This window comes from Ambystoma mexicanum, chromosome 5q (assembly GCF_040938575.1).
Source record: "Ambystoma mexicanum isolate Mex_15411 chromosome 5q, UKY_AmexF1_1, whole genome shotgun sequence".
NCBI lineage: Eukaryota > Metazoa > Chordata > Amphibia > Caudata > Ambystomatidae > Ambystoma > Ambystoma mexicanum.
This window is the reverse complement of record NC_090933.1, coordinates 952,260,877-952,282,515: the sequence shown is the minus strand read 5'-3', so window position 1 is coordinate 952,282,515 and position 21,639 is coordinate 952,260,877. Positions and strand designations below refer to the sequence as shown.

The 21,639-nt window shown below is 46.8% G+C and overlaps 1 protein-coding gene across 11 annotated transcripts in view; it reads right to left on the bottom strand.

The window, feature by feature from the left end:
* The window catches only part of RIMS2 (regulating synaptic membrane exocytosis 2), a 2,919,733-nt gene that overhangs the window by 1,970,270 nt on the left and 927,824 nt on the right, over positions 1–21,639 (bottom strand). The window lies entirely within an intron of this gene.

Genomic DNA, 21,639 nt, shown 5'->3' with positions numbered 1-21,639 from the left:
TACTTGTTCAGTCGTCATAGGTCCAGGATGGGGCGGCATCCTCCTGTCTTCTTTTTTACGAGGAAGTACCTTGAGTAAACTCCGGAGCCCCGAAGCCTCTTTGGGACGAGCTCAATGGCACCCTTCTTGAGCATCGCCCTTACTTCCAACAGTAGTTGAGGGACGTGATTTTCCTTCCTGGCCACGGTTGGAACGCAAGGGCACTTCTTCTGAAACTCAAGGGCGTGCCCTTGGGCCAGGGCGTCCAGCAGCCAACGATCGGTGGAGATGGACTCCCACACGCTGACGAACCTCGCCAGCCAGCCTCCCACCGGGGTGCTTCGGCGGGGTCCGACCCCACGGTCGGTTCAATCTTGTTTGGAGGCCGCCTTGCCTCCTTGACCTCTTTGTCGACGACGACGGGCACCACCTGACTTGCCGCGTCCCCTGTAGGCTTTCTGGGACGAAGATCTTGCCGCTTGGCGGTAAGTGGAGGAGCCACTGCCGGATCCCTTGGAGGCACCTTGTCTGCCTCCGGAGCTCCGAAAGGACGGCCGTCATTGTTGGAGCACTCCCAGTGCCTGGGCAGTCTCTGTGTCTGTCTTGATGGCCTGAAGGGACTCATCAACCGTCTTCCTAAACAGGTTGTCCCGTCGAAGGGCATGTCCAAAACCTTGGTTTGTACGTCCTGGCGGAAATCCGTGGCCTTGAGCCATCCTCGTCGTCTCAAGCAAACGCCGTTGCCCAACTGACGGAAACCGTGTCGGCGATGTCCGTTGCCACCGTGGTCCGAAGCGATCTCCCCCTCCTGTAGGATTTCAAGGGCCTCAGCCCTTTTGGCGTCCGGAAGGAAGTCTAACAGAAGGATGATTTTGAACCACAACTCCCTGTCGTAGCGGGCTACGATAGCCAGGGCGTTGGCCGCCTTGATAGTCGTCGCTGCGGATGAGATGATCCGTCGTCCCATCGTGTCCAACTTCCTGCCCTCGCCGTCCGGCGGGGAAGTTGATGTCGAGGCTGATGCCCCCCCAGCTTTCTTCTTTGCCGCCGCCGAGACGACCGAATCCGGGGTAGGTTGTGCCCGAAGGCACAAGGGGGCAGCGTCGGGGACCCGGTACTTCTTCTGGTACCGGTCCCTCTTTGCGGGCGCCGTGGCAGGATTCTTGAGGAGGGCGAGCCCCTCATCCCAGATGTCATCGAGAAGCAGTATGACGAGGACCGTCTTCCTTTTAGCCTCGCACCGTTGGTAAAGGAACCCTTCTTTCTTCTTTTCTTCTGGAAATCATGGCATGAAAGGATCCAATCTCGTCGGGCGGGGACGCCCGAGCAGGGGCCGACGTGGGACACGTCCCGTCGTCGCCTCCGTCGTCATCTGTACTTGTCGTAGCCCTGTCCGTGCCTGTATCATCCCCGTGGGTAGTAGACCGGGGGGAAGGCAGAGAATGCCGCAGAGGTGGGAGAGGTGGCGTACGATGCGTCCTCCTCCTCTTATGCGGTGGACTCTCCGAAGGTCCTGGCTCCGGTTCCCCCGTCGGGTCTGGCTCAGGTACCTCCGTCGGGGGAAGGGGCAACCTTGTCCGTATCTCCGAGCATAAGGACTGAATCGCTGACAAAATGGCCACGAGGTGTCCTGCGGCGCCGGAAACGACGGGCGCGAGGGCTCTTGAGGAGCCTTGTCGGCGTCACCGTCGCTCTCGTCGTCGCCCTCGTCGGGATCCCTCCCGATGGGCTGGGCCTCTTCCACGACTTCAATGAGCTCCTCTTCAGAGGTTGTGTCCGTATCCACGATGGCCATCAGCCCCTCCCCCACCTTTTCCAACAAGGACTTCGTGGGGGTCTTCTCAATGGGCCTGAAAGACGACTCCCTCCGCGGTGGCAGGGAGACTCTGGGTCCTGAGAGCGCCTCCACTGGTGTAGCCTCCACAGGCTGAGCCAGGGCCGCGGCGACATCCTCAATCGAGGCCTTAGCAGGGTGAATAAAGGCCATCGCCACCTTCTGGTTGATGGCGCCGGGAGCCAATGAGCCGGACCGTTCGGCGTTCCGGTGCCGCGGACTCGCGGTGCTTAGCCTTTTGTTGGGCCTCCGTCGCTGGGGCACCCTCACAGGACTTAGAAGACCGCTCGGACTTCTTTTTCTTCTTCTCGCCTGACGGGCTCTTCCCTTCCAGCCAGTTGGCGAGACGGAGGTGGCGATCCTTCATGGTCCGCTCCGACATGTTCCCACAAAACGCACAGTCCTTCTCCTTGTGCGTCTTCTCCTCAAGGAGACAGTAGAGGCATAACAAATGCTCGTCCTCCTTGAAAACGTTCTGAAGCTGGCATCTAGGGCAGGTCCTGAACAGCTTCCCGGGCGTCGAGTTTCCTTTCTCCTGGGCCATGTCCAGGGTAGGCCTCGGAACTTCTGGAATCCTCCAAAAGCGTAACTCGATGAAATCTTCACCCATGAGGGGCGTAGAAAACTCTGAAACAGATCCCTGTTGATCGGATGTAGAAACGGTGGAGCTTAAGGCTCTATTTAACCGAAAAAAGAGAAATATTTCCTGAAAAAGCGCAAAAACGCAGCAAAAGCTTGAGAGCTACAGCACGAGGACTCCCAACACTTGAACGTGCGGTAAAAATCTGAGGATGGCTGCCGAAGGCGGGGCTTAGGGAGAGGGCAGTCATTGGCTGGGGGCAGTATGACCCAGAGACCAGTGATTGGTTACTACTAAGAAAGACAGATCAGAAACAAAACTGATACTGATTTTTTTCTATACCGAGGATTCCCGGCCTGACGACGGGGAATATTCATGAGCATGTGAATCCATGCCAGACCCCATGCTGGAGAATTTGGGATATCTAGTGACATCTAGTGCTGGAACCATACCAGAGGGGCTTCAAATAAGAAACATTCCGAGAGTCTTTACCAACAATGCCAAATTTAAAGGCAAATTCAGTGGAGTCAGCAACAAATGCTCACGAGACCTACTGATATTAATCATAGACACCTCAGAAGAGGAGGCCAAGCTACAAAAAAACGAGATCGAATTGCTTGAGGCAAAGATCAAACAGGAGAATATAATCAAAGACATAAAAGACTTTTGAAAAAATAGACGAAGAAATAAGTAAATTCAAGAAACTTACATTAGAAAACAAATTTGGAAACTGAAAAAAGATGTTGAACAATATAAATACCTATCCATATTTGATAGAGACATATTATGAAGATCTCAACAGATTGAATCAAGGAAGAGGAAATAACACAGGCAATAGAAGAAAACAATATGTTAATTTCTCCAACTCTTCCAATGGTTCCACTAGCAGTGGATCAGATGCAGGACAGTCAGGAGCAGCCAACATAGCGTCAGGTCAACTACAGTTTTTTCGGGGAAAAGGAGTCACAACAAATATCAAGGACCCCCTTGCATGCAAACCAGCAACTGGCAAGGCCCTCTGTTAAAACGGTAGTCCCGATATATAATCTGACAAACTATGAGCTTTCTGACTCAGAATCCTCCATTCTGACAAAAGGGTTATCCTTTGTTCCAACCGCAAGAGCAAGACATTTTGAGACGGAAGTCAAACTACAAAAATTTTACAGACTGATCCGCTTAAAGTATTTTTTCAGAAATCCAACAAACCCAACCAAAGAACCCACGATCACTGGCATTAAGCCACCATACAGGTTCACTCCGTCCAATGCCATGGTAAGTCTAGCCATCATAGCTTTTCAGCATCGAATTTCATATGAAATCCAAGGCCTTCTAAAAACAAAAAATAACAGTAAAGATAACCTCACAAAAATAGAAAGAGCAGCACTAAAATCAGTACAACAGAATGACACATTTCTTTTTTCCCCCACTTTATTTATTATTTTAAATAACATGCAAAAAACAAACAACAAAAATATCTTGAAAAACTTAACAATACATTTAGGTAGTAAAATTCATAACTTTTGCAAGATACATACGGTACCATATTCAAACCAATGAAAGTATTGAAATCAAAAGCAACCACCAAGTACCATTCTATACCCAGTTCACCAATATTTGACGCACCACAAACAAGACAAGACAATATCAACCAGCACAACAGACAACTCCAAAAAACCAATAACCAGCCCCCCTAAAAGATGTAACAAACCAATTAATACATTGTTCCAGACTTTCAACCATACAATTCATCAAAAGGCCCCCACAACCGGGAATAAGAACGATCCCTACCCTGTTTCAAAAACATAACTTTCTCATAGTGCGATAGGTCTGTACATCCAATAACCATTCCTCCACATTTGGTTTCTTTCTTGACTTCCAGACCCGCAAAATTTGTTTTGTCGCCACAACCAAAACCCTATTTATCCAGTCCGTTCGTTCTCTGGCCCCACTTCCCCTTCCTCCGTTTGATAATAAAATTGTTGAAGAGAAAGTACGCGGAAGCTGCTCCGCCACCACAATGTCCAATCTATCCAAAACATTAGACCAAAATTCAGGCACCCTGGAACATACCCACAACATACGGAACAAAGTACCTCCTCCACATCCGCACCCCCAACAAGAATCAGTCTCCAAAAGACCCAATCCCGCCATCCTAGACGGTGTCCAATACAATCAATAAAGGACCCTTTGTCTGATGTACCTTAACCCCAAATCCATTTTCGCTCACACCCCCACATGAATGAGGTATTCCCATTCCTTCATTGGAATAACAATATCAAGATCTTCCATCCAAGACAGGCGAAGCTTGTTCCAAGCTTCTACCACCGACCTATCCAGTGGCATCATATTGATATACGTAGACACAGTATACGGGGTGGAACGGACAATCTCACCCATTGATGGTCTTTCTGCCATAGAGTCATCCAACATACCTGTTCTTTCAATCAAAAGGTCTTTTAAAATCCCATAACATCCCCGCTCCCTACCCCCAATCCCAAAGGTCTCTCTCAACTGCTCAAACGGAATCATACGGCCATTCTGCCACACATCTCGAATCCAAAGTATGCCCTTACCAATCCAACTTTTCCAGCATAAAGATTTATTCATCCTTTGCAACCCCATATTATGCCACAAAGACGCGTCATAGTGCATCCAGATATTGTCCCCATTATTTTGCATAAAACTCTGTAACGCCTCCCTAGTAGCACTTATAGTAGGCAACTTCACCTTCAAATTAGGCAATTTAGACATAGAATACACCTCACTCAGTGCATAAGGTGAAAACTGAGCATGTTCAATGATATACCAATTAGGAACATAATTATTTATCCCAGAAAAATAAGAATTTGATTTTTTCAGGACAAATCCAGTGCAATAATTTTCCAGGTTCGGGTATCCAAACCCTCCCTCTTCACAGGACGCATCAAAATGTATTTGGGCAGAGGCGCCCTTCTAGACGGATCGAGTGCGTTGAAATACAGGTGCACGGCAAGACAGGGAGGTTTGTCTGTCGCTAGAACGAACTGTGAGCTCCATACACATGCATGCTCCCCCACCCTCTCAGGGGGCCCCCAAGATCTCCACACAGTTCAATACCCCCCCGGTTATTTAACTGGAGGACAATTCCAAGAGAGAAAGGAAAGAAGTGAGGGGAAGGGAGTCAAAGAACAGGCGGCTCACAAGAGTGAAGTGAAGATCACCAGAAGTGTTGGGGGGTGCATTCCCGGACTTGGAAGGCCCCCAGCAAACGGAACTGCACTGGCAGCATAGCGTTGATCGTGTGACTTGAGTAGATCCCACATACCCCTCCCCGATCCCTTCAGGAGAAGGCCGCACAACTAGCCCCTTAACACAGGAGCCACGAAGAGTGCCCAACGTGGTCCACCAGGACCTAGGCACCCCACACCACCTCCAAGTAGCACGGTGACCTGGAACACCGCCCAATACCCGGAATCGCTCTGAAGCTAACGGGGTGCACTGTAGTGCAGAGGGTAGAGCCCCCGGATTAGGGGCATGTGCCTCCTCTGCCACAAATAGCCAGTCATTGAACGTTAAGGTATAGTTGACCTGCTACGCCTACACTCCAATCTTGCTGGCCTCAGAAACCAAGGTGAGCTGTATACCACTGTCCATGTAAACAACCACGTACTCTGGACGCAGGCGGCGTGACCCGAATGTGAGGCCCGTGCATTGTACCCATGCCAAGTTAGAACCTGAGACGACAAACACAGTTCCCACATATATGCAAGCCAAAACAAAGTTATCTACGTACGCTTACGCCCCCCTCCAACTGCACACCCACCACCCTCGAGATGGCGACCGAATCTATGGCACACGGTGAGACAGCGGCCACAAAAGGTGACATAGCAGCCCTTCTCACGGAGATAACAAATATGGGTGCCAATATAGGGGGCAAGATTGACAAAATCACCCAACGCATAGATAAGATCGAAGACAGACTGGAGGGAGTGGAAAATAACCAGGCTTCCATAGATACTCTGGAAACGCAATTCGAACATAGAATCATGAACCTTGAGCGGCGAGAGGAGGAGCACAGACTGAAAATGGACGATTTGGAAAACCGACAGAGACGAAACAATCTACAGTTCTTCGGGATCCCGGAACAGGACGGGGAGACGTAGGAAAGCCTAAAAGCAACGCTTCACGACATCATCAAAATCTTGGCAGCTGATGACGAGATTGACGAACCAAGAACTGAACGGATCCACAGAGTGGGTGGTCCATCAGGAGGCCCGAGATCGGTCCTTACCCGCTTCCACAGATATCAGGACAAGGCGAAAATTCTTGATAAGGCGAGACGTGGGGGTGTGATCACCCTTAACGGAGCCCAGGTAACCATATATCAAGACCTATCTGCTATGACATTGGCGCTGCAAAGGATGTGTAGCCCTCTGACGAAATGGCTGAAAGAGCGGGACACCCGACACAGATGGGGATACCCCTTCTCACTCTCTTTATCGAACATGAGGGCACAAGGATTAGATTACAATCGGAGAGGGAGATCAAGGCATGCATATCCGATCTTGTTGTTGCCCATGAACGAGGGGAAGATGGAGACGTCCCCAGGGTCGAAGGGCGTGAGTGGAAACCTCGAGGACCTAAGAGACAGAGGGTGAAAAGGTCGAGAAAATTTCGACGAGGTAACAATTCCCCAGAGGGGGACAAGTGAACTAAACCAGCAGCACTTATCTTTATATTGTAGGTGCATTTTAACGATTGGCTGCTGCTGGTCCAATGCAAAAAAAGCAATTGTTGATGGCTGTTTGTGGTAGTTGAAGAGGGGGTTTTGGGGTGAGGGCTCAGACTAATCTGATGTTTATTGTTGATCAAAGGACCGCGCGACGATGGTCCCTACTGGTGGTTTGTTGCTTGTTCAGTGAGGCTAACGGGACTCGCTCGGATGCCGTCAAATGGGGGTAGGGGGAGCAAGGGAGGGAAAGGGGGGAGAACACACGAGGGAGGGTAAACAGGATATGGGGGATGGAAGGACTGATACAGTTTTCTCAATTACTGCTGAGGAGTGGAAAACATCGATGATGGTTAGATGTATGAACCACAGGGAATGGCTGCTTACTAGTACGAATAATCAAAAATCACAAATACATGGCTACCCCTGAAATTAGCACACGGGACCCCTTGAGAGTGGGGACGCTTAATGTTAAGGGGCTTAACTCACCTACCAAGAGGTCGCTAGTATTAAGGGAATTTCGGAGGGCCAAAATTGACATCTTATTCCTGCAAGAAACCAAGTATATGAAGGGGGAGGAGAGACCTATCCTAGGGAAACTTCTCGGCTTGGAGTTTTGGGGCTCAGGTCCATTGCGCAAAGGAGGGTGGGAATCCTTATAAGAAGGGGAATCGACTTTCAAGCCACTAAAACCTGGTCAGACTTGGAAGGGCGAGCCCTATTGGTGGTGGGAACCATCGGGAGGGTTGAGGTAACGATAGCCATGATCTATTCCCCCAATGTAGGACAACTCAGATTCCTCTCCAGAACCATCCCCAAAATAATGTTAGAGGCTACGGGACATGTTGTATTGGGTGGAGACTTCAATCTATGGGCTGACCCCAGCTTGGATCGTAAGACAGGTAACACAGCTGTCAACAACAAAATGAGAGGAGACCATAATGATTTTGTAAGCATGATGCAGGTATACACGCTGGTTGATGCCTGGAGGGAAATGCACCCTGATGCAAGGGGATACACATTCAACTCTCCCCCACACAACACCTTCACTCAAATAGATTATATCTACCTCTCACGGGAACTCTACGACATTACATCAAACTCTGAGGTCACCCCAATAACATGGTCCGATCATGACATGGTCACAGTTGCTATACGATGGGAACACTTGCCAACCAGGGGTGGGAAATGGAGGTGCAATGAGACCCTGTGGAGGGACCCTGTCTTTAGAGAAGAGTTTGAGACGGAGATTAGTGAATATTTCAAAACCAACGACACCGGGGAGATCTCCAAACAGGGAGTGTGGGAAGCGGCCAAAGCAACCTGGAGGGGGATCCTTATACGGGAGGGGTGCGGAAGAAAAGGGAGAGGACCCTCATTGAAAATGAGCTTCGGAACGAAATCTGTCAATTAGATAGGGAGGCCAGGGAAGGGGATACCACAGACCTCGATAAGATCCAAGAAGCTAAAATGAAACGGGAGGAACTTCGCCACCTGGAACGAGATCAGATAACACGCAAATTGCACTTACTGAAACAAAAGTTCTACGAGAAGGGGGATAAAGCTGATGCACTGCTGGCTGCTAGACTCAGGATGCAGAGAGCTGAACGAAGGGTAAAGGAAATAACAAATAACGCTTCTGTTCCGGGGCAAGACAAACTGACCATCCCTGAACTCTTCGCAAACTTTTATGAAGCCTTATACTCTTCTGAAACAGACCCAAACTCGCAAGAGATAGATAGCAATCTCGCAGACACCGATTTTCCCAAACTAGCTGAGGAAGACTCGGCCCACCTTGAGTCACCCATTACAGAAGAGGAAGTACACATGGCGATCAAAAGGCTAACATTGGGCAAATCCCCGGGGGAGGACGGATATTCATCTGTCTTCTATAAGACCTTCAGCGCCCTCCTAGCCCCATTCCTGACTGAATTATTCAATGAAGTCTTGGACTCGGGAACCGCTCCCGACACCTTTGTTCGAGCACTCATATCGGTTATCCACAAGGAAGGTAGGAACCCCAAATGTTGCGGTTCATACCACCCTATATCCCTGTTGAATCTTGACGCGAAAATTTACACGAGGGTTCTGGCAGCCAGGCTGGAGACTCACATGCCCCACCTTATTCACCCCGACCAGGTTGGATTTATAATTGGACGACAAAGGGCAGACACCATGCGGAAAACTCTTTATTTGGTCGCACCCCAGACCATGGACCAAGAACCCGCCTTGCTTTTCCATCGACACTGAGAAAGCGTTTGACAGGGTTGAATGGGAATTCCTTGCCACAGTCCTCGGTGCCGTGGGTATAGGACCAAGATTTAGAAAAGGGATAAAAGCGGTGTACACTGCACCTAAAGCCGCAGTGTCAGTCAACGGGGAGTACTCGAGATGGTTTGAGCTAAAACACGGTACCCGACAGGGATGTCCCCTCTCGGCCATACTCTTTGCCCTTTCTGTAGAGCCTTTGGCACAGAAAATTAGGAAAGACACCCTTATTCAGGGAATGAGACTGGGTCAGGTGGAATATAAGGTGGCGCTGTATGACAATGACCTACTTCTGCATGTGATAAACCCCAACACATCTATTCCCAGGGCTCTAAGCCTAATAGATGCATACGGCCGAATTTCGGGTTTTAAAATCAATAAATCCAAGTCGATACTCTTTCCCCTATTGGGTTCAATGGAACTGAACAATGAAAGATACTCTTCCCTGGGCCTTACGATAGAATATGAGAAACTAAAATACTTAGGGATACATGTCACGAGATCTCTCTGTAATCTATACGAGGCCAACTTCCCGGCACTTCTCCAAAAATTCCATGACGACCTCGCCAGGTGGGATAAATTAACCATATCCTGGCTAGGGCGCTTAAATGCAATTAAAATGACTTGTCCCCCGAGATTTTTATATCCCTTTCAAATGCTCCCCATCCAAATGCTGCACCAATTCTTTACTGAAGTCAAGAAAGCGATCATAAAGTTCCTGTGGCAGGGGAAAAAAACAAGAATTGCATACACTAACTTGACGCTGCCTAAAGACAAAGGTGGGGTAGGCCTCCTGGATATTCAGAAATATTATGAAGCGACCCAGTTGCGAATCCTCATTCCCCATTTCTGTGATCAGAAAACACCCCAATGGATTGCCATGGACAACCACTATCTGTCCCCGGCGACAATCTCGGAGTGGCTATGGTCCCCCAGAAGGAGAGTGCTAAAGAAATCTAAAGCACACCCGATGTTTCAAACCATATGGGAAATATAGAGAGAAGGCAGGGATATGAAAAATATCACTACGTGGCCATCGCCACTAAGTCACCTGTGGTCCCCTGGCATCAATGACCAGATTCCTAGCGTAGAGAGATTTCAATCCTGGTATGAGGCGGGCCTGGAGAGGTTAGGGCAACTCCTAAAAAAGGACTCATTTATCACACTCCCCGAATTGGAGGAGGCACTCGGAATTGGCAAATTATCTGTATTACACTTTCTGCAAATTAAGGGTGTCCTGACAAAGCCCGAAAGGAAGGATATGTTTGAAAGGGACCTCACCCCATTCGAGACTATATTAGAATCTAGAACTGAAACGAAGGGATTGATTTCGACCCTATATAGAACGCTCATAGAGGCAGGGGAAGGATTGACAGAACCTCTTAGACTGAAATGGGAGAAGGACATTGGGGACAGTATTGATCCAGAGATGTGGGCAAAATATGTCGGGCGGCACCTAAAGCTTCGATCTCTTGTCAATTTAGACTGCACGCAATTAAATTACTTAATAGATGGCAATATGACCCGCATAGACTCTCCAAAATGTATCAATCATCTAGCCCACTGTGTTGGAGGGGCTGCGGATCCACTGCGGATTATTGGCACGTGTGGTGGTCCTGCCCCCGAATCCAAATATATTGGAACAAAGTCTTGGGATGGATTAAGGACCTAAATGGGATCCAGAGGATAGCGGACCCCCTCCTAGTACTATTTGGCTTTGAAAATATTGAGGATGAGTGGAGGAGGGTTACAGATATAGCTGCACCGCTGTTGCTAGCCGCTAGGGCTCTCTTGGCCACGAAATGGAAATGTCCCTCAGTCCCAACAGAAAGAGAATGGGTCAATGTTGCCTCTAACATGTGCACCATGGAAAAGATCACGTCATCCATACATGGGAAATCTGCACAATGTGAGATCCTGTGGATGGAGTTCCTCAACAAATACATGCCGGAAAGGACTCATTAATACCCACGGGCCCACTAGCCCTATAGCCCCACGCTGTGGGAAAGCACCTGTCGATTGAATGTATGATCTGGGACAATGAAAACCCATGCCAACTCTCCACACAAGGTGGTCCCCAAAACTTGTTACATCTAATATGCAACTCACCACGCAACAGAAAGCACACTCCTTGGTCTCGGTAGATGGAATCCTGTTAGGTGGGGCGAGGGGAGGGAGGGAAGGGAAAAACAGGAATTACTGTTGACAACCATTACTATTTTAAATGAAAGTTACATGCGAAAGGGCAGTTCACGAAAGCAACATTGAAATCTAGAATCGGATTGTCTTATCTTTGCTTGGTGATAATACCATCTTTTTCTTCTCTGTTTTTGATATTTGTTTATTTCTGATGCAAATGCTGTATCCTGTTTGACTTAAAAACAAATAAAAACGAATTAAAAAAAAAATATATGTATTTGGGCACTTAGGGTCTATTACCTTCCCCCCAAAGGAATCCCTGGAAAACCTTATAAATAGAGAAGATCACTTTTTTTGTAAATTACAAAGGGATGGACTGTATAATATAGAGAATTTTCGGCAAATGTACCATCTTAATGGGGTTAACTTTAGCCCATAATCCCAACTTCAGCTGGCCCCATTTCAATATGTTCCTTTTAATGATCACCAGAACTCTAGATATATTGAACTCAGTCATTCTCCTCAAGTCACGGACCATGTAAACACCCAAATATTTCATTGCATCCCCTTCCCAACGACAGTCCCAGGAACCCAAAACATCTCGGGGTAGGCCAACATCCAATGGAAAAACCACTGTTTTACCCCAATTGATCTTATGGCCCGATAATTGACCCACCTCATCAAACATACACCGAAGTCTGTCACAACCTTCCGCCGGATTAGATAGAACAATAGTCATGTCATCAGCATAACATAAAACCTTTACTTCACTATCACCAAAACGAAGGCCATGGAGGCTCTGTTCTTGTGTCAAGTATCTAATGAGTGGTTTCAATGCCAAATTGAACAGATATGGCGATAGAGGACACCCCTGTCTGGTCCCTCTAAACAGCAAAAACAAAGAAGACATAACTCCATTCACCCAGACCCTCGCATTGATGTCAGAGTTCAATGATCTAATAGTGTTTATGAACCCCAACTTCCTAAGGGTATGATATAAAAAAGACCAATTAACCCGATCAAAGGCCTTTTCTGCATCCATAAAAATTAACAAGGAAACCCAGGTTTTCTCTTTCGGCAGTCCTATTACATCAATCAGCGTTCTAATGTGATTGTAGCCATACCTACCTCTCATAAAACCAACCTGAGAGCTACTAATTAGCGTACCAATACAAGCATCCAATCTGTTAGTCAATACTCTTGTGAATAGTTTGAGGTCTACATTCAAGAGCGAAAACGGTCGGTAATTCTCACACTTCTTACAATCTCTTCCAGGTTTCGGGAGAACTACAATACAAGCTTCTCTCATTGTGGGACAAACAATCCCATCTCTCAGAAAACCATTATATAAATCAGACAAGAACGACGCTAACACTCCGCTCAATGCCTGGTAAAATTCAACAGGGAGACCGTCCAGGTCCAGCGATTTACCCTTATTGAGCTGTTTAATTGCCACTAATAATTCTTCCTCTGTAATGGGGTTATCCATCATGACTGACTGATCCTCACTCAACCTTGGTAGAATAATCTTATCAAAAAAAGAATTCATAGCATCCAATGATGGAGAATGTTCTTCTTGATATAAAGAGTGATAGAACCCCCTAAAACCCTCACATATCTCGCTTTTTCTGGTTCGATACTCTCCATTTTCACCTTCCAACCTTTGGACAAAGGAACTCTCGTGAGGCCACGTAATCGGTTTGCCAATAGTTTCAACTATCAAGTCACAGTTATATAGAAGAAGGTATCTCAACACATTTCTAATCAAACCCCCAGACAAAGGCGAGGGGATTGTCCTATTGGACAAAGTGGCATATGAAAAAGAGGTGATGAAACATCTGTATGACCCTGCAGCATACAGGAAGCTGGACAGGGGCCCCACATCTAAGCTAAAAGAGGAAATATTGATAGTCTAATGAAACATGCATTGGAGGAAAGGTGGAAGGACATAGATGAGAAAGCATTTCTAGTCAATAATCATCCAACGACACCCGCTTTTTACCTCCTCCCAAAAATACATAAGGATCCTCCAGTACCACCAGGGAGACCTATAGTGGTGGCTATCAATTCCATTCTTGAACTCCTCTCTGTCTACTCGGACTGGTTTCTCCGGCCGTTTGTATCAACGATGAGATCATATGTAAAAGACATTACTAGCATGATTACCACCATTCAAATAGCAGAGTTAGGCCCAGATGATATTCTTGTGACTTCATATGTAGTATCGCTTTACACAAGTATCCCACAACAAGATTGTATAGAGGTGATGTCCATATATCTCAATAATCGTACCCACACACTGACAAAAGTTCCCACTGCATTTATTTTAGAATGCATAAGATTGGCTCTGACTGAAAATGTCTTCCTATATGAGGGGAAATTTTACAACCAACTACAAGGCACAAGTATGGGGGCTACTTTTGTCCCATATCTAGCCATCCTGCATATGGATTATATGGAAAACAATTCTATTTACCATCAAAATAACCCTTTAGGTCCAGAAATTATAGCATGGCTCCGCTATATTGATGATATCTGCATGATATGGAGAGGGACAGTAGATGAATTAACAGCATTCCACAAATGGCTTAATGTACAAAACCCAACTATAAAATTCACCATTGAATATAGTGAAAGGAAAATACCCTTCTTGGATCTGGAAATTCTAAAAACTGACCAGGGAAACCTTGAGACAATCTTGTATAGGAAGCCAACGGAAAAAACGTGCTCCTTGACTATCAAAGCTTTCAGCTGTGGAGCCTAAAAGAAGGACTCCCGTATGGACAATTCCTGCGAATCCGCAGAAATTGCACGCAAGTGGAGGCATATAAAGAACATGGCAAGATATTAAAGACTAGGCTCAAAGATAGGGGATACCCATCCACCACAAAACACTGTGCGTATAAGAGAGCGCAACATATCAACAGAGATACTTGTCTACAGCCCATAAAATAAAGAGAGAAACCTTGGACAAATTAACATGTGTGAGCACATTTAATCCCATAAGCAGTCTACTCCAGAAAACTATTCTTAAAAACTGGCACATGATTAAAACAGATGACTTTAATCCTTCTACCCCTCGTTTTGCCTTTAAAAGACAGAAAAATCTAAGGGATACTTTGGTACATTCGTATCCGGAAAAACAAAAACAACAACAACTGCCTCTGCGGGGCCTTCACCCAGTGGTAGGACATCACAGATGTGGTAAATGCTCTGTCTGTGGACAAACTAAGAACACGAAGAACATTTTCCTAAGGCATAGAGAGATTCAGTTAACAAGCTTCACGAATTGTCTCACCCAATGGGCAGTTTATGCCATCATATGCCCATGTGATCTCGTCTACATAGGCAAAAGAAAGAGGCAAATTAGACAGAGGATTTGTGAACACAAATCATGTATACAGAATAAAGTAGATTCAAAACCTCTTGTAGCATTAAAACAACACAAATGCACAGACATGCTATGGTGCATCCTTCAAGGCATTAAACAGCCCCCAGAGGCAGCAATAGAGATTTGTCTTTACGAAAATGCGAACAAAAATGGATCTATGATTTAGATACAGTGAAATATGGACTCAACATATCAGTGGAGTGGAATGTGTTCATCTAACACCATCCCAACAAACATGAGGTACGTAAGCGTAATACTCAGAATAGTCAATACCTAATGTACAAACTTTGAGAAATACTTTTTTAGTATCACTCGCATAGCATATTTAAACACGCTGTGCACTAAGTCGGTTAGAACATTTCTATATCTAGTACATTTGATAGATACATGGATGCACCTTCCGCACTAGATATCACAAATAATGGACTAGTGGAAAGAGGCTACATCTCGATAGCATTGAGTGAGAGGTGGTAGATAGCACAACGAACATAACAATATAGGACAACATTCATGTCCATTCCGATAAGAGAAGTCACTAAGAGATCATATACGTGCCAGTAAAAGAGTTGTATGTCTCACAGGCTTACAATAGTGCCCCTCAACACAGAGTAACATGGTAAAGGAGGCTCAATATGCCGTGACATATAACTAAAAAGACCCTGTTTTATCAAATACTTAAAAAACCAAAGAGACGGGAGGTAAGTAGCACATGTAGAGCAAGGAATAGACTTCAGATAACGTTCTGAATGTATAATGAGTACCGAAGAGCCTCATCTACATAGAGACATATGGCAAAAGCACCTATATATGCAACAATAAAGAAAAAGAAAAATAATAGAATGGAAATTACACATAGTGAGGATTAAGAGCACTTTATCATGATCTTAAATTAGAATAAAAAAGTAAGTAACAACGTTAAATAAAGAATAGACCTCAGATTAGCATCTGCATGGGCTAAGATCCAGAAGGTGTCGCACCTACACTAAGACATACGGTAAAAGTGTTGGGTGACGCTACAAAAAGCGAAAATAATGAAACATGGATGTAATCACACAAAGTGAGGCACAAGAGCCCTGTTTTATGCATTAAAGGTAGAATAAGCAAAACAAAACGTTTTTTAAAAAAAACAAGAACATTGTTTCAGAATCCAGATTCGATATGAGAGGTTTTGCACGTGACACGGCGCTTCAAGTCAGGTGACTGCAAGCATAACAAGTAGGTAAACGAAAGAACTACTATTTGCATCAAACAAGGTGGAAATGTTGCAGATCAAAAGAGCAGGCACACACAGACGGCTCCGGTCAACATCAAGGTAAGTAAACCAACCTAAGCGTAACCCATAGATGCAAGAGGAGAACTATTTATCCCTTTGCAAATTAGGACTCAGAATAATACGCAAAGCATTAGCGTGCCCAAAAAAGCTCTTGAAAACAAATATTGCAGGCAATAGAAGATCGCATGATTCAGCATAGCAAATACGCTCTCTCAAAAGAAAGTGTTGAGGAAGGGGAGCCAAACGTAATGAGATTGAAGTTCTGTTAGAACGGGACAGAATATAGATTCACCACTCAGATAAACATTTGTATTAAAATAAAGAGATGCACAAGATATTAAACATTGACATTTTCTGTTTCAGAAACAGAAATTCACCTGACCAAACGGGTTGCGATCAGTGGAATCGATACTTCAAACTTCACATGATTGAAACAGATGTTGGGTGGAGTTTATGCTGAAATAAGCACTATAAGAACTTCAAACACGTAAGTGAATTAAAAGAAAATAATAAACAAAAAAACGTAAGCATAGACTGAATAAAACAGGAACTTAGAAAACAAGCCAATAAAATAAATTTTTGGCATTTCAGGTCACTAGTAGCTCCTGAAGCCAAGACCAGCATTACCCATAGGTTTCTCAGACGCCCCAAACACAGCAGTGTGGACACCAGGTCAGTGATCGGGTCAATAAATCCTAATGATATATGAGACATCACCTCAAAGACACTGCCATTTAGGGACTCCATTGTTTTTAACATGTTATTGTAAATAAAACCGTTTTTTATGTGTCATTATAGATCAGAATATCTACCATTTCCTTGAATAAACTGCTTTGTCCTGAAGATGGCCTAAGCACTGAATTGAGTGACAGCACTTGAGATGGTGCAGTGCATACGATAAAGGCTGAAACATATGTCAACCAGATAGGAAATACGTATTTGTTGTTTCCTGATCTCTTTCGCAAGACCATACATTGTTTTGTTAGGAATTAAGTGAAACATTTAGATACCACATTACAAGTTTTTTGAAAATCTTAAAAATACTTGTATAAAAGTGGTTACTATCTACACAATGAGCCAATACACTCAAATGAATTGTTACAGTATGTGTTCAATGATGATTTTTTCATGATCTATGAATATGTTATAAGAAATGTATACGTTTTGTATAAAAAAGTGTTGTAGTGAATAAAGGTGTATAATCTATCAAATGACTGAGTATGTTCGAATTGAGCTGTCTGATATCCATGAGGGGACTTTAGAGAAGGGTAGTCTATCTGTCTTTTTCTCTTTCTCTTATTGGGAATAGCTAAAGAGTGTAAACAAAATTCTCCACCACCAACAATTAACTGGTTTCATAAGCTCTGGGACATAGTGGCAATAGAATGGATCACCTATAGGGCTCAAGGGTATGCGGACAGGTTTCAGCACAAATAGGGGGAAATGCTATGGTTTACAAAGGTATGGTCTATTTGTTATAAACCAGGGCACCTGAGCGGGACATTTAAATTCTGAAATGAGGCACAGCTGAAGGAAGGGAGTGAAGGCGATGTAGAAGGCAGTGCGGACGTAGTGATCGAAGCAGGGGCTGTCCAAGATGCAGGAACAGCCACAGAGAGAAGAACGCTAGTAGATGCAGTTGAGATGAAGGCAGGCGAGTGGCATAATAGAGAACGCGCAATGGGAAGCGTTGTGTGGAGAAGAAGCCCAGCTGATGGGGAGACTTGCTCCCAACTCAGCAAGTGGCATGTCTGTGAGCGAGAAGTCTTGTAAGATTACCAGGAGAGAGACGCAGAGCCCAACCAAGATACGCAAAGCCTGGAGAGAGAGCGGGAAGGATATGGGAGGTCCGCTGCAGCAATCATCTATGAAAAGGAGAAACCATAGAAAGCCGGTGAGTTGGCCAAATGCTAAAGCTGACCCCGGGTGCGCCAAATAAGACAATCATTGAAACCTTATATGTTTGAATACCGAACAATTAAAGAAGCTAAGCAGAAACCATGTCATTTTTAATATTGACCCATTAAATAAACTAAGCAAGAGTGGCAAGAGCGTAAGTCCCCTTATAGGAGACTACAATTGGGGAAAGCGTATAACCAGCATTGCCAACAGCCATGAGGACGTGAAAACATACAGAGGTGACAAGGGCGCAATTCTCCCTTTTTGGGATATCAACTGGGGCAAACTTGTAACTAACAATGCCAACAGTCAAAAGGCTGCCTAGAAGTGCCAAAGAGACAATCTGAGAACAATGCTTCTATACTAAGCTTTCGGTTTGAGTAAAACAAACAAAAATTACTAAGAGTTGAGAGAATATACGAAAAGGCAGTTATTGTGCAGCCCTACGTCCAAGAGATTGTGGTGTGAAGTATCTTTGAATCAATATTGCCATCTAGTTTGATTCTAGTCTTAGGAGTTTTCTTCCTGGCAGGCGAGTGTACTAAGAAAGGGAGCATATTAGTTTGTCCTGGCAGGCGAGTATACCAGGAAAGAAGAAGATGATTTGAAAAAGTATGTTTGTGGCAAAAAGGTGTTGTGGAGAGAGCTTATTAACCTTATCATTTGCTTGACAAGCAGTGGCATCAAGAAAACTAGTTGATGTGCTATTCTGACAAAACTATTTCATTTGAAAAAGGTGTGATATGCTACAAATTTTCCACTAACCCATGAATTTGTTCTGATCATAGTAAAATAGAATGTACCATTGTACTGCCACTACCCAACAGGTTGTCTCTTGGACCACCTAAGAAAATTTCAAACTGGAACTATAATAACATCAAGGCAGGGGATTTGGAAACATGCATGCAAACCATCATGATAGAAACCTTGAACTCAACTCCCCAGACATACCAGCAGAAAGGTACAAACTCCAAATATCACAAAGGATAGAAGAGGTTGAGCCAAGTAAAACAAGGATAATTAAAGACGGGGCGTGGCTTGGCGGCAAAGCGAGAGTGAGCGAGTCACCGAGAGCTCCCGGGTGAACCGCTACACGATCCTTATAAACGGCTGAAAAATGGCAGGAGACCCTGAACAAATCGAAGGAACGGCACCCGTAGGGTCCAGGGCACGCACGGGCGAAAGCCCGAACAAAATCGGAGGTCGGAAAGACCAGAAACGAGGTGAAGCGGAGGCGCGGGCCCACCACATAAAATGGCGGCCATGGCCCACTGAGGACCCGCCTGCGCTCCGAAAGGAGGTGGAAGCTGAGTACGCAGATGGCTGGGCGCGGGGGCGCAGACGGCTGCCCACCGGATACCCACACACCACCCACGGAAGATCGAAAGAGGCCCCAAACCCGACCGCCCTCCCTAACAGGGACGTGGAACGAGGCGCACACCACCACACCGCATGAAGGGGGAGCAGGCCACCGAGGATAGCGGCAGAGGAGAGTGGAGGGCCGAGCCACGGGAAGAGCACAGCGCCTGCGGTCCGAGACACCGACAGGGCACCCCCCAGCACACAGAAGTCCTACCGGAGTGCGCCCACACAGCGGCAGCCCGGGGGGGAGACCCTGACCCTGTCCCGGCCCTCGACAGCAGAAGGCAAGCAGGATACTGGCCCGCAGCCACGGCAGCGCAGAGGGCAGCAGCAAGCAGCGGAGATGCAATCGGAGCCCCCAGTAAGGACGAGACAGTGGAGGCAGGAAATTGTAACGGCCCCGGCGAGGCTGCAGCTGGACAGAGTGACTTTAGCTGCTGCGCGCCGGGCCCAGGGAGGTGCTGGGGAGCAGCAGGGCCCACGCAGGGAAGGGAGAACTACTACAAAGTGGAGGCTGCCCAGGGGCACAACACCCCCATCCAAGCACAGACACACAAGGCCACAAACATCACCATGCCTGAGAAACAGAAAGGCAGCAAAGGGATGCAAACAAGCATGGAGACATTTGCCCGCAAGAGCGAGGACTCACAACCTGGGACGGCGGCGGCGGACACAGCCACATCATACGCATACGCAAGGGGAGCTCAAACAAGTGGAAGGCAGTATCCTAGAGGCCATAGAGGGGCTAAAGGCCTCAGTAGAGGGCAAGCTGGATGCAGTGATCGTGAACGTGGGGCTCCTCAGCCAGGACACGAGGAACCTAGCGGAGAGAGTGACAACAGTGGAACAACAGGTGCAGAGCAATACAGCAAACGTGACCACCTCTCAGTCACAAATGTCGGATGCACTGGAGCGGATTAAAACACTAGAACGCAGGGCCGAAGATGCGGAAGGCTGGGCCAGGCACCACAATGTGCGCATTGTAGGGCTGCCGGAGGGGGTGGAAGGCAGAGACCCCACAGACTACGTAGAGAACTTACTGCTCCAGGAAGTAGGTGCAGGGACCCTGTCCCAGGGCTTTGTGGTGGAAAGGGCGCACAGAGCACTAACCAGGAAAGCCCGCCCGGGCGCACCACCGAGACCCATGATCGCGAAGATCTTGAACTTTAAAGACAGGGAGAAAATCCTGACATTCTCAAGGGAAGGTGGGGAGATAACGCGCAACGGAGCCAGGATAACGATCTACTCTGATTATACGGCACTTGTGCAAAGACAGCCGGCCCAGTTCTGGCCAACCAAAGAGCGCCTTCGGGCAGCGGGGGTGAAATTCATGTTACTTTACTCGTCCAAGCTCAAAATCCTGCACAACGGGAGGACACAGATCTTTGAGACCACGGCAGACGCCCAGGAGTGGATGGACCAGCAGGGGATCCCACAACTAAGAGAGGGGGTCGAGAGGAATCGTGAGGCACCCCGGCGAGGAAGGGAATGAGGGTGCAGACAAATCACTGAGGACACCATGCTGAATCGAGATACGGCAAGAATGAGAACCGAAAGCATAAATTAATGGATCAACCCGGGAGCTCGAGGCCTCCGGCACTGGACCGCCAAGACCCACAGAGGGGGCCCTAAGTAGCTACAAGTTAGCAGTGTCAGTTTTTAAGCCACTATGCCGCGACGAGTGCGCCCACGGATCGAGGGTGGCACCTGGAATGCGGCGGGGCCCGAGCAGGGGGAGGGAGGCTGGCATTGGTTTATAGGAGTTGTAGTAGTGTGGTTAAGTTTGTTAAGAGCAGGCACGAGAGGAGGCAAACATAATGAACGAGGAGGTCACGGACACGGCAAAGACAACGCAAGGGCGCAAGTGAGGCGGCACTCAAGTGTGGGAATCCGGCGTTGAACACCAAAGAGTGGAGGTGGAGAGAAGCAGATATGGGTGGCAGAGCGGTCCGCCAGGACAGGGGAAGTAAAGAGGGAAGGCGGACTCGCAAGCTACCAGGGGAATAAATGGGAGAAGATGATAGATGGACCTCCCAGGCCAGCAGGCCAGAAAGGAAAAACTAAACAGGCCGATGGGAACGAGCGGGCCGCAGGAAACTGTAAGACACAGGAACCGAGATGAACTAAAAATGGTAACTTGGAACGTCAGGGGGCTAAACGCCTACTTGAAGAGACTGAGGTTCTACGCATTGCTAAACAAAGCGAA